Source organism: Cavia porcellus, unplaced genomic scaffold, assembly GCF_034190915.1.
Source record: "Cavia porcellus strain 051 isolate PalLab524CR breed Dunkin Hartley unplaced genomic scaffold, mCavPor4.1 scaffold_16, whole genome shotgun sequence".
In the NCBI taxonomy this organism is placed as follows: Eukaryota; Metazoa; Chordata; class Mammalia; order Rodentia; family Caviidae; genus Cavia; species Cavia porcellus.
In genome coordinates, this window is record NW_026947499.1 from 24,876,634 (window position 1) to 24,896,763 (window position 20,130).

Below are 20,130 nucleotides of genomic sequence, written 5' to 3' on the forward strand. Positions count from 1 at the left end.
GGGACTGACTGCTGCTTCTTCAGAGGAGCTGCAGCCTTTGCTTTCAGCTTGGATGTAGTTTCCTGTTTCTGGCACAGACTGTTGAGTTTTTGCCTGGGACTCTTCAGCCTTCCAGCATAGATTCTCCAGTGTCCCATCATAGACCTACTGGCCTCCTGATAACGGACTTGCATAAAACACTGCAGTGAGCTCCAGCCCTTGGGCTGGACCCTCCAACCTCTAGTGTGCAGACACCCTCTGCACGCTTCCTCATCCGACTTTATGGCTGACCATTGTAAGCCAATCTTGTAATTTCTTTCATATTTGTATATATTTTTTTATTTTTCATTTGTATATCTTGTGTTTTATCTGTTTCTCTAGCAAACCTTGACTAATACAGATTTTGATACCACAAGCAGCTCTAGAGAAACAGATTTTAATGGTGGCATTCTTTAATGACTTCAGGGGTTCCTGGAGTTGGCTCTGCAATTTAATGAGACCTAAAGACGCCATGGTCTCTCCTTCTGCTTCTGTGAGGTACACTGATAATCCTTGGCATGAACTGTTTAACCTAATAGAACATGTAGATCCATTTGATTAGCCTAATTCACCACTTGTGAGATATCAGGACATATATGTATATATATGACAATTTTAAATTTCTTTGAAAGAGTAGGAAATACAATGATGCTGGATGGTTGATCTTAGCATCCCTGGACAAATTACTGAAATAAAATGATGAACTCAAAACATCCATAGAAAATCTAAAGTCTCCTGGTGGAGAGGACAAACTGATAAAAGAAAATAAGGTGCTAAAAGATTCAAATTCCCAGCTCCAGACAAAAAATTTAAAAGTTTCTAAGTGTGTCCTGAAAGAAAATTTCCTTTTTTTTTTTTTTTTTGTCTTTTTCATCGGTAGCAGGGAACTCACGACCACATACTTGCAAGGAAGGCGCTTGTGCCGCTGAGCTAAATCCCCAGCCCCGAAAATCTCCTCTTTTAACCACAAGGCTGAGATTGCAGACACACAGACACAGTCCTTCATAATTCACCTGGCTGAACTGCAGTGTAAGTTTAAGACTCAGGCTCGAAGGGTAACCAGACTCAAACTGCGGGAGGCTCCTAAGAGTCAGGGACACAGTGTGACCCATGAGGAGGTCCACTATTCTCCCAGAGAACTTCTTGAGCTTTCTAACTTTTATAAGCAGAGGCCTAATGAGCAAGCTTGGGAATGGATTTTACAAGTGTGGGATAGTGATGAAAAAATATACACCTGGGTCAGGCTGAGTGTTGCTATGGGCCCACAAAGCAGAGATTCTGAATTTAATGTTGCAGCTTGAGGAGTGAAGAGGAGTGTTAATAGTTTATTTTGCTGGTTGGCAGAAGTATGGCTGAAAAGATGGCCCACTGTGAATGAGTTGGAGATGCCTGATATTCCATGGTTTACTTTTTTTTTTTTTTGATACTGGGGCTTGAAATCACGACTGCATACTTGCAAGGTGAGCACTTATGCCACTGAGCTAAATCTCCAGCCCCTATGGTTTACTATTGATGAGGGGATTCAATCAGGACATGTAAGGGCAATAGACTTGATTGGATCCCAGAGTGGCAGAGGTCAAGTGGTAGCACTCAATCGCTAAAGGCAGGGTGCCCATATTTACCATAATGGACAGCAGAAGCAGAACAATGACCAGAATAATCTGACATGTGCAGACCTATGGCACTGGCTGATAAGTCATGGTGTTCCCAAAAGTGAAACAGATAGGTCTACAAAATTTTTACTAGATTTATATAATCCAAAAATTTAAGGGCAAATGAACACAAGTCTGCTTCCTCTCTGGGTAACAAGAAATCCCAACCCCTCAACCAGTTTCCAGATTTGAGATAGTTTACAGAAGCAGAACCCCTTGAATGAAGAGGAGTCCAGGTCCCCATGGGGAAGGATCTTAATGTGCCAAAAATTTATAGTCTTTCTCCCATCCTTCCCCAAAGAGACCTGAGGCCTTTTGCCCAAGAAACTGTACACTGGAGTAAGGGCAATGATCAGACATTTGGGGGAATACTAGACACTGGTTCTAAGCTAACACTTATTCCAGGTGATCTAAAACATCCTTATGGCCTTCCAGTAAGGGTAGGGGCCAACAGTGGTCAGGTGATCAATGGAGTCTTAGCAAAGGTCCGACTCACAGTCAATCCAGTAGGTCCTTGATTCCATCCTGTATTCATTGGCCCTGTTCCAGAATGCATAATTGGGATAGATATACCTAGTACTTGGCAAATTTCTCACATTGGTTCTCTAACCTGTTGTATGAGGGCTATTACAGTTGGGAAGGCCAAATGGAAGCCATCAGAGTTGCCTTTCCTGATAAACAGTGTCATGGTTTATGTCTGTGTCCCTCAGGCCTCATGAGTTTGAATTGTGCGTTTGTTATTCATTCATTGTCTAGTGCTTGATGGTGTCAGTGTTCCACCCACAAACGGGTGGAGCCAGGATGTGATGTAATGGCAGGAAGAAGCTGTGTCTTGCTCTTTGCTGGTTCGAGCTTGCTCTTTGCAGCCGCCATTAAAGGCGGCCCAGCCATGCCTGCTTGCCTTGGAGCCAACTGAGTGTGGACTGAAATCTCCAAAAACTGTAAGAAATAAACCTTTCCTTTCCCAACTTTGGGCTTCAGGTATTTTGTCTCAGCGACAAGTAAAAAGTAACTAAGACAAACAGTAAACCAGAAGTGTCATATTCCTGTAGGGATTCTAAGGATTAGTGCCATCATCAAGCACTTGAAGGATGCAGGAGTGGTGGTCCCCACCACATTTTTTAATTCTCCCATTTGGCTTGTACAAAAGACAGATGGATCTTGGAGAATGATAGCAGATTACCATAAACTAAATCAAGTAGTGACTCCAATTGCAGCTGCAGTACCAGATGCGGTTTCCTTGCCTGAGCTGATTAGCATATCTCCTGGTACTTGGTACGCAGCTATTGATTTGACAAATGCCTTCTTCTCCATACCTGTCCACAAGGACTATCAGAAACAATTTGCTTTCAGCTGGAAAGGCCAGCAATATACCTCCACTGTCTTGCCTCAGGGTTATACTAATGTACCAGCCCTGTGTCACAATTTGGTTCATAGGAATCTTAATCACATTTTCCATGTGATCACACTGGTTCATTAGATTGATGATGTTATGCTGATTGGGCCTGGTGAATAGGAAGGAGCAACCACCCTGGATTTGTTGGTACAGCATTTAAGAGTCAGAGAATGGGAAATAAATTCAACAAAAATTCAAGGTCCTTGTACCTCGGTGAAGTTTCTAGGAGTCCAGTGGTGTGGAGCATGTAGAGATATTCCTTCTAAGGTAAAAGATAAATTGTTGCATCTGGCTTCCCCTACAACCAAAAAAGAGGCACAGTGCCTAGTGGGCCTATTCAAATTTTGGAGGCAACTCCTCACTTAGATGTCTTGCTCCAGCTCATTTACCAAGTGACCCAGAAAGCTACTAGTTTTGACTGGGGTCCAGGACAACAAAAGGTTCTTCAGCAGATCCAGGCCACTATGCAGGCTGCTCTGCCCCGGGGCCATATAATCCAACAGATCCCATGGTACTTGAAGTGTCAGTAGCAGGTAGAGATGTTGTTTGGAGTCTCTGGAAAGCCCTGCATAGATGAATTGCAGTGGAGGCCTTTAGGGTTCTGGAGCAAGGCTCTGCCGTCATCTACAGACTCTGCCTTTGAAAAATAGCTCTTGGCCTGCTACTGGGCCTTAGAGGAAACTGACCTTGACCATGGGACACCAGGTCACCATGTAACCTGAGTTGCCCATCATGGCCTCTGACCCACCAAGTCAAAGGGTTGGATGTGCACAGCAACAGTCCATCACTAAATGGAAATGGCATATTCATGACTGAGCCAGACAAGGTCCAAAAGGTAAAAGTAAATTACATGAGGAAGTTACCCAGATACCTATGGCTCCTACATCTGCTATACTGCCTTTTGTTTCCCAGCATGCACTTATGACTTTGGGGGTGTACTGTATGATCAACTGCTAGAGGACAAGAAGTGTAAGTGGACAGCTGCATCATTATGGCCCCTTTCTGGGACATCCCTGAAGGACAGTGGTGGAAGGAAATCATCCCAGTAGGTAGAACTTTGGGCAGTGCACTTAGTAGTGCATTTTGCCTGGCAGGAGAATGGCCAGATGTGTGACTATATACTGATTCATGGGCTGTAGCCTATGGTCTGGCTTGATGGTCAGGAACTTGGAAAGAACACAACTAGAAAATTGGTGATTGGCCGGGCGTGGTGGTTCATGCCTGTAATCCTAGCACTCGGGAGGCTGAGGCAGGAGGATCATTGTAAGTTCGAGACCAGCCTGGGCTACAAAGTGAGCTCAAGGCCAGCCTGAACTGCATAGCGAGACCCTGTCTCAAAAAAAAAAAAAAAAAAAAAAAAAAAGACCAGCCTAGGCTACAAAGTGAGCTCAAGGCCAGCCTCAACTGTGTAGAGAGACCCTGTCTCAAAAAGACAAAAAGAAAGAAAGAAAGAAAGAAAGAAAGAAAGAAAGAAAGAAAGAAAGAAAGAAAGAAAGTTGATGATAAAGCTATTTGGGGCAGAAATAAGTAGGTAGACCTCTCCATGTGGGCAGTGGTTGTAAAAATATTTGTTTCCTATGTAAATGCTCACCAATCGGTGTTAATTTGAGAAGTCTAGAAGCTTAATTAAGTGACTCAGCAGCCCTACATCCTGGGTTGTAGAGGACAAGCAGTTGCCATTCTAGGATATTGTTCATTGTGTCAATTTGAGAAGGTCAGAACTTTAAGTGATTCAGCAGGAGGTCAGGGTCCCTAGTTTGTAACATCCTCAGCCTGTGCAAGAGGAGGACACAGCAGATAGTGTGAGTGCTACACTCACCCCAGGGGAGCAGCTGCATACAATAAAAGGCAAGTGACTGAATGCAGACACCCTCTGCATGCTTCCTCATTCAATTTTGTGGCTGACCATTGTAAGCCAAGCTTGTAATTTCTTATATATTTGTGTATCTTGTGTTTTATCTGTTTCTCTAGTAAATCCTGACTGATACAGGGATCAGTTTGTTATAGCTGGTAATCAGCAATTGAAGGACAAATACCCATGTGTCTGCAAGCCAGCTGTCTTTAGCTGTGAGCTCCTAGGAGTATAGCTCTAGTGTAGGTCCCAGATGGTACTAACCCAGCTCTGTACTCCCAGCTGCCCAAACTAGAGGGTCTGGAGCCACAGCCCCCAGAGTTCCCACACAAGGCAGCCTTGCACAAGGAATTTGCTGTGCTCAACATTGGAGACCTTCAGGGAGGGCAACCCCCTACTCCTCTTCCTCGGATTCTTCCCACCTCCTAGCTGCCCTAGCACCTCACTGCCTTCCTGGACAAAGCCTTAGAGTCCCCTTATAGCCAGTCAAGGCTGGGACTAGACCATGCAGACAGCATGGAATCCAGTTCAGCACTCAACTGGGAGCTTGTATGTGCCTATCCTTCCCAACTTTAAGGAGATGCTAAAGTAGCATCCAACTTCAACACCAAGACCCAGATCGCACTCCTGGGGAGCATCTAATAGCATACTGATGAGAGAGGGGGCTAGCATATACACACAGAATCTCATCACCAGCTTCATCTCCAGGGTGCACAAGTTCCAGGGTACCCCACATACTAAAGAGCTGAGGATTTTTGGTTTTAGGGTGTTTTGTTTTGTTTTTTGGTACTGGGAATTGCACTCACAACCTCACACGTGCTAGGCAGGTGCTCTGCTGCTGAGCTATATCCTCCGTCCAAGATCTGAGATTTTTGTTGGGGTTTTTGTGTTTGCTTTTTGAGACAAGTTCTTACTAAGTTGCCCAGGCTGTCCTCCAATTCTTGATCTTCCTACCTTGGCCTCCCTAGTAAATGGATTCCAGATGAATGCCACTAAATCCAACTAGAATGACTTTTATCTAGGATTCTGGGTTTCTTTTTATTTTGTTTGGCAGGCACCTGTAGTTTTTTTGTGGTAGGCAGCACCTGGGAAAGGTCTGTCCATTTCCAGCCACTGAAGGCTACAGAAAGTTAAGAGTACTGGACTCTGACCAGGCTCTTTTGCGAGGACCTGATGTTGATGGCTCTTGGAGACCCTGAGCTGTAAGTTCTGGCTTCTTTTGAGCCCAGGCATCTCATCCAGTTTAGTCAGAGTTCAAGCAGAGAAGTATAAACCCTAGGACAAAGAATGAGGATTTTGTCCCAGATGTTTAGACTTACGTGATTCTGGGAGCTAGGTAGGCAGTTTCTGGAAGGCTTCCATCCTTGAATCTGAAGTGGAAGCTGCAAGTCCACAGGAAGGGAAGAGAGATGCAAAAGTGAAAGACAGCAAGAAGATGCTGGAACTTGCAGAGGGACTGGGTGGAACCCTGTGTCTTGTCTGCCTGTTGCTGCTGACCTTGATGGTATGGTGGGGATCCTTCATAGAGCTACATACACACACACACACACACACACACACACACACACACACACACACACACAACTAGGAGTCAGAGAGTTCAAGGGTGATCCAAGGGAAGGCAGAGCAGTTGTAGGCTGGCTGTGGCTTAACAAGTGGATTAACAAAGTAATCCACTGAGTCAGGATCAACACGTATGAGCAGTAAACATGCTTATGAAGCTGGGAGTAGTGGCTCATGCCTGTAATTCCAGCCAGGTGGGGGGCTGAGGCGGGAAGATTGCAAGTTTGAACTCAACCAAGTCAATTTAGTGTCTCAAAACAAATTAAAAGGAGGAGTGGGGACGTAGTTCAGTGGTAGAGTGCCTGGTTTAAACTTCAACAAACACGGCTATTGGTTCATTTCTGCTCTCCACATCCTGCACAAGAATCTTTCCTGTGCCCATCCAAGGAAGGGGATTCTGAGAAATGTCATTCATCCCAGCCAAAATGACAGGTTGAAAATCCACCTGGCCTCTGAGGCATCTACCACAATCCTGAGGCTGTATATGTGGATTCGTCCATTTCCCCCATGTCCTCTTACCTCCTGACTCCCATTATGCATTAGGAAAAATGACTTGAGCTTTGGAGACCCGCAGAGCTGGGCTCAAACATGCTACCTGCCATTCACTAGCTAAACTCTAAGCCTCAGTTTCTCCATCTGTGATAATAACACACAGTTTGGAGAAATAGCATAAACAATAAAAATACACTTGACCAACAGTGTCCATGGGAGATTAGTTCCAGGATACTAAAATCCACAGCTGTTCAATTCTCTCATAAAAAATGGAAGAGTATTTGCCTATTCCTTCTTTCTTTCTTTTTGTGGTGTGAGCCTGGAACCTAGTGCCTTACATATAGTAAGCAAGTACTCTACCACTAAGCTACATTTCCAGCCTCTAAATGTAGTTTAAAGCACATAATACATGCAAGATAGTAACCTCGTTAACAGTCACCTGAAGAAAGCACAATTAATAAGTTAGTAGGCACTTAATAAAATTACAATCTCAGGGAAATTTCTATGCATATAGGGAAAACTATATAAGTAGATATGTATTGGTAAATACATGTAAAATAAAAAAAGATAAATACAGACACACACACACACACACACACACACACACACAGTAAACCTAGCCTGTCACATATAGATGCTTTAATCATATAGATGTGTTGGTTGGTAGTGTCAGTGAACATTCTCACTGAATCTTAAAGGTTTAAAAGGATCTATAGAAATTGTATCTATAAATGTCAAAGTTCTAATTTTTCATGGAAGGAGGCTACAGTTTTCAATAGATTTTTTAAAAGCAGAAATCAAACTCAGGACCTTGCCCTTGCCAGGCAAGTGCTTATGCTGCTGACCTATATCCCTGGTCCAGTTTTCATTAGATTCTTGACCTTCTCTGCTTTCAACCTGGGCCGATTCACCCCCTCCTTAGGCAACCAGATGGTCCCCTGCTCCCAGGAGGTCATCGTATTGATGCCAAACTTAGTGTGGGCACCTGATGGGCATAGTGCACTGCAGCCCAGAACTCCTGGATTTCACTGATCCTCCTACCTCAGCCTCCTGATTAGCTGGGACTAGAGGCACAAGCCATCAAGCTCAGCTTCATTAGATTCTTAAAGGGGCCTCTCTGTGTCCTGTGAAAGGTTATAAAGTAAGCTTATGCAACCACTTCTTTTTGCAGATCATTTACATGTCTGTAGGTCTTTTCATTTTGTGGAAGAAAGAGCTCTAAAATGATCCCCAATTGACCCTGGCCCTTCTCTAATTTCTGCCCTCTTGGGTGGAACTTTGAAATAGGGGAGGTACTATAATCCTCCTAAGTAGGTTATGTTCCTGGCACAACTGACTTCAAAAAGATGGATTATCCAAATAGACCCAACCTAATTACATGAGCCTTTTAAAAGCAGAAAATTTCTCCAGCTGGTAACAGAAGAGGGTCTGGGAGAAATGGAAACTCGAAACAGATTTGACGAGGCAGGCTCTCCCTTGTTGAGCTGGGAGATTCTATGGGCCAGAACCTAAGAGTGGCCTCAGAGTAATTCCTGGCTGACAGTCAGAAAGAAAACTGGGACTTCAGGCTCAGAGCCACAAGGAAATTAACAGTGCTGCAATGAATGAGCCTGAAGGAGAACCCAGATAGGATAGCAGCACTGGCTGACACCTTGATTTCAGCCTGGTGAGATTTCCAGCAAAAGACCCAATCAAGTTATGCTTAATTTCTGGCCTACAGAACTGTGAACTAATAAACGGTTGCTGTTTGAACCTGCTTTGTAGGTGGTAATTTGTTACATAGCAACAGAAAACAAATATAGATTTGCTAAGAGGCATTTTATTCTTCCAGCCCCATAAAGGAGGCACTAGCGTTTTCACTTTGTGGCTGAGGGAACTACCACGTGCTTCTCAAGATCAACCAGCCATTCACTTATGGGAGACCTGGAAACAGACCTGGGAGCTCCCAGGCGGGCTCTCACTGCTCCTGTCCGCTGTTACTCTTTTTTGAGTGTTGAAAAGAACCAAAGGATACCTATGATGCAAATGAACTGGAATATGGCCTGATTATTCCCCATGGATTCTTGGGAGAGCAGAACCCAAACGATTGTTTTCATCATCTGGGCACAGGAGATGTCAGTAGCAGGATTGGAACTGACTGGGAACCTAGTCAAGGAATGCTATAAATGGAAAGGAATAACTTTATGTATTTGTTAGCTTGTTTGTAGCGCTATGGACTGAACCCCAGGCTTTTGTATTGACCTCTGTTCCCAAATTTTTATTTTGAGACAAGGGTTCACCAAGTCCCTAAGTTACTTAAACTCATGATCCTCCTACCCCAGTCTCTCAAAGTGCTAAGATTAGAGGTGTGTGCCATATTGCCCAGGGCAAGATTTTTTTTACATTGTTTGGTTTTGCTTTTCAGTTTATGTAACAGATAATATAATCCAATACTTTAACATTTTACAGACTCATTCTGTCTACTGAAAGGACCTAGCCAGAGTGAAACAGCCTAGCAATGAGTATGCCTAGCACTCAGATCTTGGTTTCCAAATACCTTTCTCCAATAAAAAGGAGCAAGGCTATTTGGAAAAATGGTTGATTTCAGTGCTGGGAAATAGAAATACAAGATGAGTCTGGAATATCTTAAGGCACTAGATACTAATAAATCACTAAAAAAAGAAAATGTTGAAAGCTTGTTAAATAGAGCCACCCTGAAGAAATTCCCAGTGGTCAAAGCTAGGACAAATGAGCAAGGAAATAATGACAGACTGTATATTAGTCAGCTTGTTCTTGCTATGACAAAATACCTGAGAAAAACATCTGCAAGAAGGAAAGGTTAATTTTGGCTCATGGTTTCAGAGGTTTAGTTTTATGTTTGACTGGCTCTAAGACAGAAATGTGGCAGACGAGTCTGGTGGAGGAAAGCTGCTTATTTCATGGCAGCCAGAAAGCAGAGTTTTTGTTTCATCTGGGCTTACACCCTACAGAATGGTGCACCCATATCCAGGGTAATGTCCCCTTTAGTTTGCTGTCCCCTGGGTGAATCATCTCTGGAAATACCTTCAAAGACAGATCTAGCAATGTGCCTTACTAATTCCCTAGGTGTTTAATTCAATCAAGTTGACAAGCAAGATTAATTACCACAGAATATATGCAGAGGAATATTATTCAGCCATAAAAAGGAGGGCTGGGGGTATAGGTCAGTGGTAGAGCAAGGACCAGGATTTATTGGATCCCTAGTAACTTAAAAAAGGAGGGGAGGGGGATGGAATTTTGACATATTCTACAACAGGGAAGAACCTTGAAGATATTATTAATGGTAAGTGAAATCAACCAGACAAAAGGATAGATGCCACATGGTTTCCTTATATGAGGTCCCTAGAATAGTCCAATTCATAGAGATATCAACCTCCCATGATGAATGTAATCATTATGTACTGCAAACATAGACAAATGAAATAAATTTAACTACACAGAGATAGAAAATTGAATAGTGCTTACCAGAGGCGAGGGGAGCGGGGAATGAGGAATTAATCTTTAATGGGTGTAGAGTTTCATTTAGAGAAGACGAAATGTTCTGGTGCTGTTTGGTGATGATGGCTCCACAGCCATGTGAATGCACAGAAATGTAAACTTAAATGTAGTTAAAATGGTAAATTGTATGTATACTTTTCCATAAAAAATTCTGTACTATTGTTTTAGTGAGACTTCAGAAGGGAATTACATACACAGGTTGAATTTACTTAGAAATCTCAGGAATTATTGAAGAATGTTTCATTTGTAAGGCATAGGATCCGTTTTCTGGGTTTATTGCTAATTTCTTGTTTACGTTATAATCAAAGAATCATATATGGGGCTGGGGAGTACTTGCCTAGCATGCACAGTGCTCTGGGTTCCATCCCGGGCACAGGAAGAAAAAAAAAGACATACAAACAGTATCTACTATATTAGGGTTTATTGATAATTTCTTTGTGCCCTAATGGATGGCTTTAAACAATCACAACTACTACTGTTTATTTAGTAGTAACTAGATATGTCCTAAGAACGCTAGCTTCCTATAAATGTTGTTTCTTTTGAACGTAGTAGGTAATGGTTTCATTTTTCCAGATGGGAAAGCTGAGGCTCATATAGGCTACATCTTGGGCTCATCAACACACAGCCAAGAAATTACTGAGTTGAACAACTTGTCCTAGTCTTAGACAGGAACCTGATGGCTCACAGTTGGGGATTTGAGTATGAATGAAGTTCAAAGCCTGGGATTGTTTTTTTTTTTTTTTTTTCCTTTTGTACCGGGATCGAACTCTTGACCTCATACTTGCCAAGCAGGCACTTACACTGCTGAGCTAAATCCCTGGCCCTGGGATTTTTTTTTGCACCACCAGAAGACGGTTTGGCCCAGGGGCACCTGAGAGAACAGAGCTTTCTATAAAGCAACCTTCAGCAGGGGAGCCAGCAGAGATTGAGCAGAGTTTTGCTCCTGGAAAAATCAGGATGGTTTACTGCGCATTTGCAACAGGGAGAAATGGAGGGGTACAGAGCCTGGTTTGCTTAAGAAGTGTGTGGAGCCTCCCACCCTCACTCAGCTGGTGAGGCCTGGCATTACTACTACAGTGGAGGAAAAAGTCACCACCTGCCTCCTGCCAGAAAGGATCTGTGACAACTTTTGGAGATTTGAAAGATAACAATAACAAAAAGAAGCATGCAAAAATGACTAGAACACAGGATTAATGATCACATAGAGAGAAGAGTCTAGAAACTTGGAACACATAGGGGTATGTTGCAAGGATTACTTTAGAAGGAAAGGGTGCCTGTTAGTGGCACCCTTGCGCCCTCTAGTGGCCACAGAGGGGTGAAATACAGTATTTCATTCCTACAATGCAGTGCTTTGGAATCTATGTGGGATTCATTCTAAGACTCCTGTGGATACCAAAAATCTATGGATGCTCTAGGTCCTTATATAGAGTACTGTGTTCTTTGAATAGTTTAAGTATGCTCTGGATGACTTATGTACAGTGTAATACTAGTAGATTGTTGTTATGAATAGTGTTTATGAAGTAAGGACAAGGGGAAAACTGCATGTTTAGTATAGATGCAATTATTTTTTATTATTTGCACGCTGGTGATTGAACCCAGGGCCTTCATACTGAGCTACATCCCCAACTCTTTTTTATTTTTAGGCAGGGCCTCATTTGGTTACTAAAATACCCGGGTTGGGATTTAATTTGCAATCCTCCTGCCTCAGCCGCCTCCCTCAGTGCTAGGATTACAGGCACGTGCCACCATACACAGTTTTTAAATATTTTTAGTCCTGGCTTGGGATGTATCTCAGCAGCACAGTGCCTGCTTGGCAAGGAATATATATATATATATATATATATATATATATATATATCTGATCCACAATCTGTTAAATTCACAGATCACAGATGTAGGACCTACAGACATGGAGTGTGGATTGTGTCCTTATGTACCCTCCATGGAGGAATGATGGGAAGAGTGTGTGCTCTGAGGTCCTGTGTGTCACAAAGGAGAAGGGACTTCTTAAAATATCACACAGTGCCTGCAGCACATCCCATCAGAACTCTCAACTTCTCTCTGATTGGAGGAAACCTCCTGAGGGGGAAAGTACTTCCCCACCCCCAGTCATCAGCCTCTGCCTTGACTTTCAACTCGCCCTCTTGCTGCTATGTACAGTTGGGAAAATCCTTTGACTTTACAGTGTGCTCATCTGTAAAATGGGGTTATTCCATCCTTCTCTTAAGAACAGTGACGGTTAGAGGCATATACTGGTGCTTGCCCTACGGTATTGGCAGAGTGCCCTGGGGTCTCGGAGGGTCACACAGGCCATATATGCCACAGGTGTTGCACGGCAGTTGTCGCTACAGTTTTGTGCTGTTGTTGCTGTTGTTTCAGTTCTGAGGATTGAACTCAGGTCCCTGTACATACCAGGCACAAGATCTGCCCCTGAGCTACATCTGACTTGTTCATGCAATGTGGCTAGCTGGGTTTGGGGAGCATCTCTTCTCCACTTCTGTCACCCACCTGGCAAGCTGTAATCACCCAAACTTTGGCACTGACCTATGCTTCCCCTTATTATTATATTTTTACCTCTTCTGTCAGGCTGAGCTGTAGGAGAGAAGATTTGGGCCTGTAGAAATGTAGAATAGAAACCAGTTCTACCCACTGCAGTGTTTTCCCACATCTACTTGGGGACAGTTAGAAAACCTTGAACTACTGGGTGAGTTCAGTGAATTAATATGTCGATTATGCTCAGGCACGGTGACGGTGAAAGCCTGTAATCCCAGTACTATGGGAGACTGGGAGAGAAGAATTGAAAGTTCAGTCTCAGCCTGGGCAACGTGATGACCTAGCAAGACCTTATCTCAAAATAAAAAATAAAGAAGGACTAGAGATATAGCTCAATGCTAAGCCCTCAATGCTCAGTACCACAAAAAGAAAATGTACATCAGCCTTGCATGGTACCCAGATTCCAGTAACTATTAGTACTACTGTGACCTTACTTGTCTTACCAACACCCTAAGTTAAAAGAGGAAATCTTTTCTCTTTTTTTTTTTTTGGTCTTTTTCCTTTTTATCAGTACGGGGGATCAAACTCACAACTGCCTGCTTGCAAGGCAGGCACTTATGCCGCTGAGCTAAATCCCCAGCCCCTAAAAGAGGAAATCGTTATTTAGCTCTTAGTTTGTAGAGGTTTTGGCTCATATTTGGCTGGCTCCAAGGCAGAGTGGCTGGCATCACAGAAGGGCATCACAGAGGAGAAATAGTTCATAGCAAAGCAGGGCAGGCAGAAGGCAACAAGCAGCTACAAACAACTCTCTTTCTGTCCCTTATATTTTATCCAGGCTACTCACCCGTAGAGCTGGTAGCACTCACACCTTTAATCCTAGCCTGGCACCATGAATCAATTCCAGCATCACATCCTTGATGCCGCATCACACATCCTAGATCCTGCCACTTCTGAAAACCCTCACCTATTACTGCATGAGGCTTTGAAGGGATACAAGACATAACATTACCTTACATGGTTTAAATTGGGTGTCACCTCCTCCAGGAAGTCTCCTGTGACTTTCCCAGGCTGAGTTTGGAGCCAGAGATGTTTGTGCAGCCTTGGTCGTGCAGGTCACTCAGAGTTATAGTTTGTCCATTTACATATATTTCTCCCACACTCAACAGTGAGCTTCAAGGGTGGATTAGGCCATGCTTGTACAGTAATGTGTCTCTAATATAGCAAGCTCAGGTGGAAATGACAAATGTATTTTAGGTGATGAGTAGGACTAGTGAGAACTGGGGCTCTGGGACCAAGGTCTTCATCTCTACTGCTCACACTGTTGAATTTAAGTGCTCAGAGCTGCAGTTCCACAGTCAGTTCTTTTGTTTTGTTTTGTCTTTTTTGTTTTTATCGGTACCAGGGATCGAACTCACGACTGCCTGCTTGCAAGGCAGGCGCTTATGCCGCTGAGCTAAATCCCCAGCCCCTGCAAAGTCAGTTCTTAATTCGTGGGAGTGATATAAGGAGCAAATAAGGTCTGCATGCCACCTGCTATACTACTGGTGCACCAAAATATTCACTTGCTCTGAAGTTCTAGGTTAAATACTTCCACTTGTGTTGTTTCCCCCAATCCCTCCAAACAAATGAAGCTTCAGGATTCCCACGGTTAGCACGTCCCTTATTATAGCACCAATCACACTTGTACCTACTGCTCTGTTACTTTCCCCAAAACAAACAGTCGGTACAGCAAGGGCAGGGCCTCGGCCTCACCCATTAGACTGTCCAGCACTTAGCCCAGGTTCTGGTGCAGAGCAGGGGGTTTGGACTGCTCAAGCTCTCTGAAGATGTCAGATGTCCAGCTCCCTTGAACAAAGGACTCGGGAGCCTTCCTTCCTTCTCCCTGGATTGTCTTTTCTTGCCATCTCAGCCTATGCAACTCTGTTTTCATCGGGCAAGACAGCATAAATGGCACCTTCCCTGGGAAGTCCTTCTGGGGCAGCTGGTTCCAGTGCCCACTGTCTCCTTGGAAATCTTAAAGCTCTGCTTCTACAACTAATTTGTCACTTGTACATAAGCTCTCCAACCTGGTATCTCTAGGTTTGTTGGTCTTGTTGGAAAATTTTTCTCTTTCTGTATCATGTTCCCAATGAAATTTTTGTTTTTCAGTAAGGCTAATGACATTTGCCAACATTTATCACTAGAAAAAGTTCCTTTAGTTTTTTTCAAGGCTGATTTGAACTATATAGCAAGACCCATTTCAAGAAACTGAAAAATAAAAAAGAAAGAAATAGTCCCTCCAAACATTTGTGCATAGTATGTAGTGCGTGGCACCTATCTATAAAATTATGCTAGGTGCACAGAGGAAAGACCATGTTAAGACATAGTAAAAGGCAGCTATCAGCAAATCAAAGAGGAAGGCTTCAGAAGAAACCAGTCTGGACGTGAGTTTAGACTTCCAGCCTGCAGAACTAGGAGAACATAAATGTATGTTGTTTTTGCAGAAAAAAAAAAAAAGAAATCTGTTTCTTTATTTCTACTTCAAAAATGATTTTAAAAGCAGAATAAGGTCTGTGTTTGCAATAATGGTATTTTAGCAATGCCAAGTTCCTGGTTTTAATGTCACATTACAGATATATAAAATGTCATCATTGAAGGAAAGTGGGTGAAGGGTGCATGAAACTGCCCTATTTTTATAACTTGCTGTAAGTTTATAGTTTTTAAAAATTCTAAAAAGGAATTGAGGCTGATTACACATATGAAATTATATTAAATATTGAAACTATAAAAGGACATACAGATGGTTGTGCAAGGTTATTTATTATTAAGTTTTTATAATATTGAATGCTTTTTTTTTTGGTACTGGGGATTAAACTCATGACCTTGTGCTTGTCAGGCAGGTGCTTAGACTGCCCAGCCAAACCCTTGGCCCCATGTAGCTTTTATAATATTGAAAGGGTTGATAACCTAAGTAGACAATTTTAAGGGGTCATATGGAAGAATAGCAGTACCATCATATTCTACCCAGCAAGCACAAGATTCTGAGTTCAGTTCTTGGTAACAAAACAAAAACAAAAACAAACCAAAACAAAAAACCCTGCCACTGTATTATGGAAGACTATACTAGTATTAGAAAGTACCAAGTAGAAAAGTATTTATTTTATTAGAAGAGTTGTACCAAACGTATTTATTGTAGTGGGAAAGTTGTACCAATATCTTTGTAAGTTAAAAATGCCAGACGATAGTGTTAACTTTGGCAGCACATACACTAAAAAATACCAGATGGTATATCAAATCTAGGAAGATATTTACTGTATTTGCAGTGATTGTCTTAGGGGAATGAGATTGCTTACATGTGATTCATTTATTTATTTATTTGGTTGGTTTTCTTTTACTTACTAGTATATTTCCATTTCTTTATAATGCCACTATTATTTGTTGAATAAAATAAATTGGAACAGTAGAGGTTATATGTTTTAAAGGTGATGAAGAGCAATTATCCAGAAAGAAGAGAAAATTAATAGTTGCAGAGTTAGGAAGAGGTGACTTGAGCAATTAAGTTCCCAGTGAAATAGAAATGGTACATTACGGAGTTCCTTGCAAGATCGGATGTTTTCCCCTAGAACGCTGAATTCTCAAAAGCGCTGCAGTTCAACAGTCTAGCTTCATTCTAGCAAACCAGCTTCAGTCTTGCGCTTGCCAAGATTTACAGCTGTTGTTTTTGACTCTCCCATTCTTAAGTGACCTTGACTAAAATCCTGTCCCTCTCACAGCCTGTTTCTCCGCCTGTAAGACCGAGGGGGACCTCGCGGATCGAAGTCTCCAGAACCCTTTCTGATTCCATCACACTACATTACTTAGCAATCACGTGGCTAGTGTTTTGAGAGCTATAAGGACTAAAGCGCCAACACCACGACCGGACCGCAGAAGTTAACACCAAACAGCCCGACCCTTCTCGCAGCTTCCTCTCTTGCCCCGCCCCTAGGCGCCACCCCCCCTCGAGTTGTACTCTTGACCCCGCCCCCAGGCCGTGCGTCCACCGGAAGTGCCCGCGCGCGGGCTGCTCACTTCCGCCCGGCAGGTGACAGCCGCGGGGCTCCGAGCGGCTGGCAGCTTGTACGCACCGTGGAGTCCGGAGGAGAAAACCGCGGACATTTTGCTGCGAAACCTAACCAAGCCGTGGCGCCGAGTGTCATTTGGACCTTCGGGTAAGGAAATAGGGAGCTCGAAGAAGCAGAGAAAGAAATAGAGCGGGGTGTAAGGGGGTCTGAGGTGAAGGACTGGAGGTAAAGGACTTGCGGGGTCAGAGGTCACGGAAAGGACAGCGCGCTAGAGGGGCTCGCGTAGCGTCCCTAAACCGGGACGAGGAGGAGGGGCTGCGTGTTCATTCATTTGCGCCCGGTCGACCGACTGCCCGCACACTGGCTACCCCAGTCTGCAGCCTCTCTTGAGGCTTCCGCCCCAGAGACTCAGGGCTCCGAAGAATTCACCCCGGCCAGAGGGAAAACTTCTCTTCCGGCCCTAGTTTCCCTCTTCACACTAATCTCCGGGACTCTTTTGAGGCCTCCTCGTAGTTCAAGGCTTTATCTCTTTGCCAGGGTCCAGAAGGGAGGAAAATCAAGAAATGGCCCTGTGCCGCCTGTTCCTTCCTAGTCTAGGGTTCGGTTTGTTTTGTTCTTTGGATCCCAAGGGTTAACAAGGTGACGAAGTGAGGACCCACCTGAACTAAAGCCAAAAACCAGGGGAATGCCGGCTATGGTTATTTAGCTCTTACTGTGTACAAGGCACTGTGCTTAGCACTTTATTTAAAGTTAAACCTTATAGTCACCCATTTTATTCATGAGAACACTAAAGTAGAAGATTAAATCACATATATGTCAATTGACTGGCAGAGGCTATTCAATTGCAGAAGGAAACGACTCCCCAAAAGCCAGAGTTGCCAGTCTTCCTCAGACACAGGCCCCAGCTAAGTTTTTAGAGACTGGCAAAGTGCAGACAGCAAGGAGAAGCTGGAGCAGCGATGGGGTAGAGAATCATTTTAATTTTTTTTTAGCTACCATTGTATTTATATGGATCTTTGTCAAGGTGTGGCTTTATTGCATCTTGTCTGATCTTCAAGAGGAGCATTCAGTGCACTTTCTTTAAGAAAAAAATATTCTACAAGCTGCTGCTTTAAGTAGTTCACCTTTTTTTTTTTTTTTTTTTTTTTTTTTGTCTTTTTCATTTTTATCGGTACCGGGGATTGAACTCACGACCGCCTGCTTGCAAGGCAGGGGCTTATGCCGCTGAGCTAAATCCCCAGCCCCTGTTTGTATGTTTTTATTGATACCAGGGATTGAACTCACGACTGCCTACTTGCAAGGCAGGGGCTTATGCCGCTGAGCTAAATCTCCAGCCCCAGTAGTTCACCTTTCAGGGCAAGATTTTTAAGATTTTCTTGAATGTTACCTGTGAGACACAGAACAGCCTATCCATGAAGCAAATATCCAGAATCAATTAGTTGATCTTCATTCCTAAGTAAAGTGAGGAGACACAGGACTGTTAGCAGATCTTTGGCTCTAGGTTTGGAAGAATGTACCCAATGGGAGGGTACCTTTGTGAAAAATGTGCAAGTTTGTGTTATCTTTGCTGAAAATTGGTGAGATGATTTGGTAGCAAAAAGGATGGAATCTGTGAATCTGAGCCTTATTCCTTTGCGAATACTCATTTGCTCCAGTTTTGCCTCACTTTCCCTTAATAGTCAAACAGAAAAGACCTCTGCCTTCCTACCTTCTCCTGGATGCTGTAAACCTTAAGGAACCTGTGAACGTTTGAAAAGCTGTGATATAAATATTATAATATTATATTGTGGTTACTGTTTTTTTTTTTTTTAACACTACAATCTATTCTCCTTGTCCCATTGAATTCACAGAAACTTAAACTATTGTCACCTTATCCCCACCCTACCAGGGCAGGATTTGAAATAAAGCAACTCATCACAAATAGTAGGAACATGCACACAACTCAGAGCATCTGGCTTTCCATCCTGAGTTGAGTCTGCCTGACTTTTCTGACCTCTTAGAAGCTGTTACAAGGGCAGTTTTACTTGTTTTCAAAGAACCAGATTCCTCAGAGGTTGTGTGGAGATATCTGTTGAGTGTGGATTGATCAGAAACTTTATCCTGAGTGGCTTGGAGGACTCAGAATTACAGTAGAAAAAACACTCCTTGCTCCCCATCAGTCAGTCTTGGTCTCCAACCCCAGATCAGCAGCTTCACAGTGGTAACGTGATCTGGACAATTTACTTTAACTGAGTCTCATAACCTCAATCTAAAATAATACAGACCACCCCTGCCCCTACCCCACCCCCAGTTTCTGTGGGTGTGGAATGAGGAAATTATGTAGAACCTGTAATTATGAGGGTGCTTTGACCCTAAGCCAGATGATGCCTGCTGGGGCCTGTGTCTGAAGAAGACTGGCAAGCCTGGCTTTTCGGGTGTTGCTTCCTTCTGCAAACAGACTTTTATGTACTCAGGACTTCTCTCACCCTTCTTGTTTCACTTCCTAAAAGTGTTTCAGAACAAGTTTAGTCTGTTGGTCCTACAGAGTCTGGGCTTGGACTTTCATCTTTTGCTACTCATCCTTAAAACTTGTGTGTCTTTCTCTCCAGGCACTAAAACTTCAAGTGCTAGCAGTAAACAAGCATGCCTTCGATATGGATTGTGTACATTGATGTATTTGTAAAAGTTGTGGGACATCTGTTGCTTGAAGATATTTCTCTTTCTGAACATATCTTTTTGCCTAAGATGAGTGAGTCATTGATATTATCACAAGTTAGAAGAAAGTTTTTATTCTTTATCTCTACACAAACAGGAACAAATGCCCCAGAGAGAAAGTACCACCTGAATGGGTGGGGGAATCCTTAAAAAGAAAATCTTGCTTGAAAATCCATCAGTGGCTCCTCATTGCCCTCAATTTAAAACTCACTTTTCTTAACATGCCATTTGAGGTTTTTGGGTTCTGACTCCTTCTTGGTCTTCTTTTTCATCCTTCTACTTTATACTTCCACCTCCTAAGCTGCAGTGAAACTCAATGGCGTCCACTTCTGCAAGCCCAGCGTCTGTATCTGTCTTTGCTTTGTGCTGCTTCTGCCTGAATCTCATTTTCTGCTCCCCAACCCCCACCTGACC

The 20,130-nt window shown here is 43.2% G+C and overlaps 1 protein-coding gene across 4 annotated transcripts in view; it reads left to right on the forward strand.

Annotated features, from left to right (window-relative positions):
- The first annotated feature begins 16,993 nt into the window (after window positions 1-16,993).
- Window positions 16,994-20,130, forward strand: part of Ap1b1 (adaptor related protein complex 1 subunit beta 1) — a 52,692-nt gene continuing 49,555 nt past the window's right edge. For 3 of the 4 annotated variants that reach the window (XM_005007279.4, XM_063225981.1, XM_003478335.5), the window contains exon 1: window positions 16,994-17,169. The gene's annotated coding sequence lies outside the window, so the exon portion shown is untranslated. The remainder of the gene's footprint in view (window positions 17,170-20,130) is intronic. The other variant, XM_063225980.1, reaches the window with a different exon arrangement.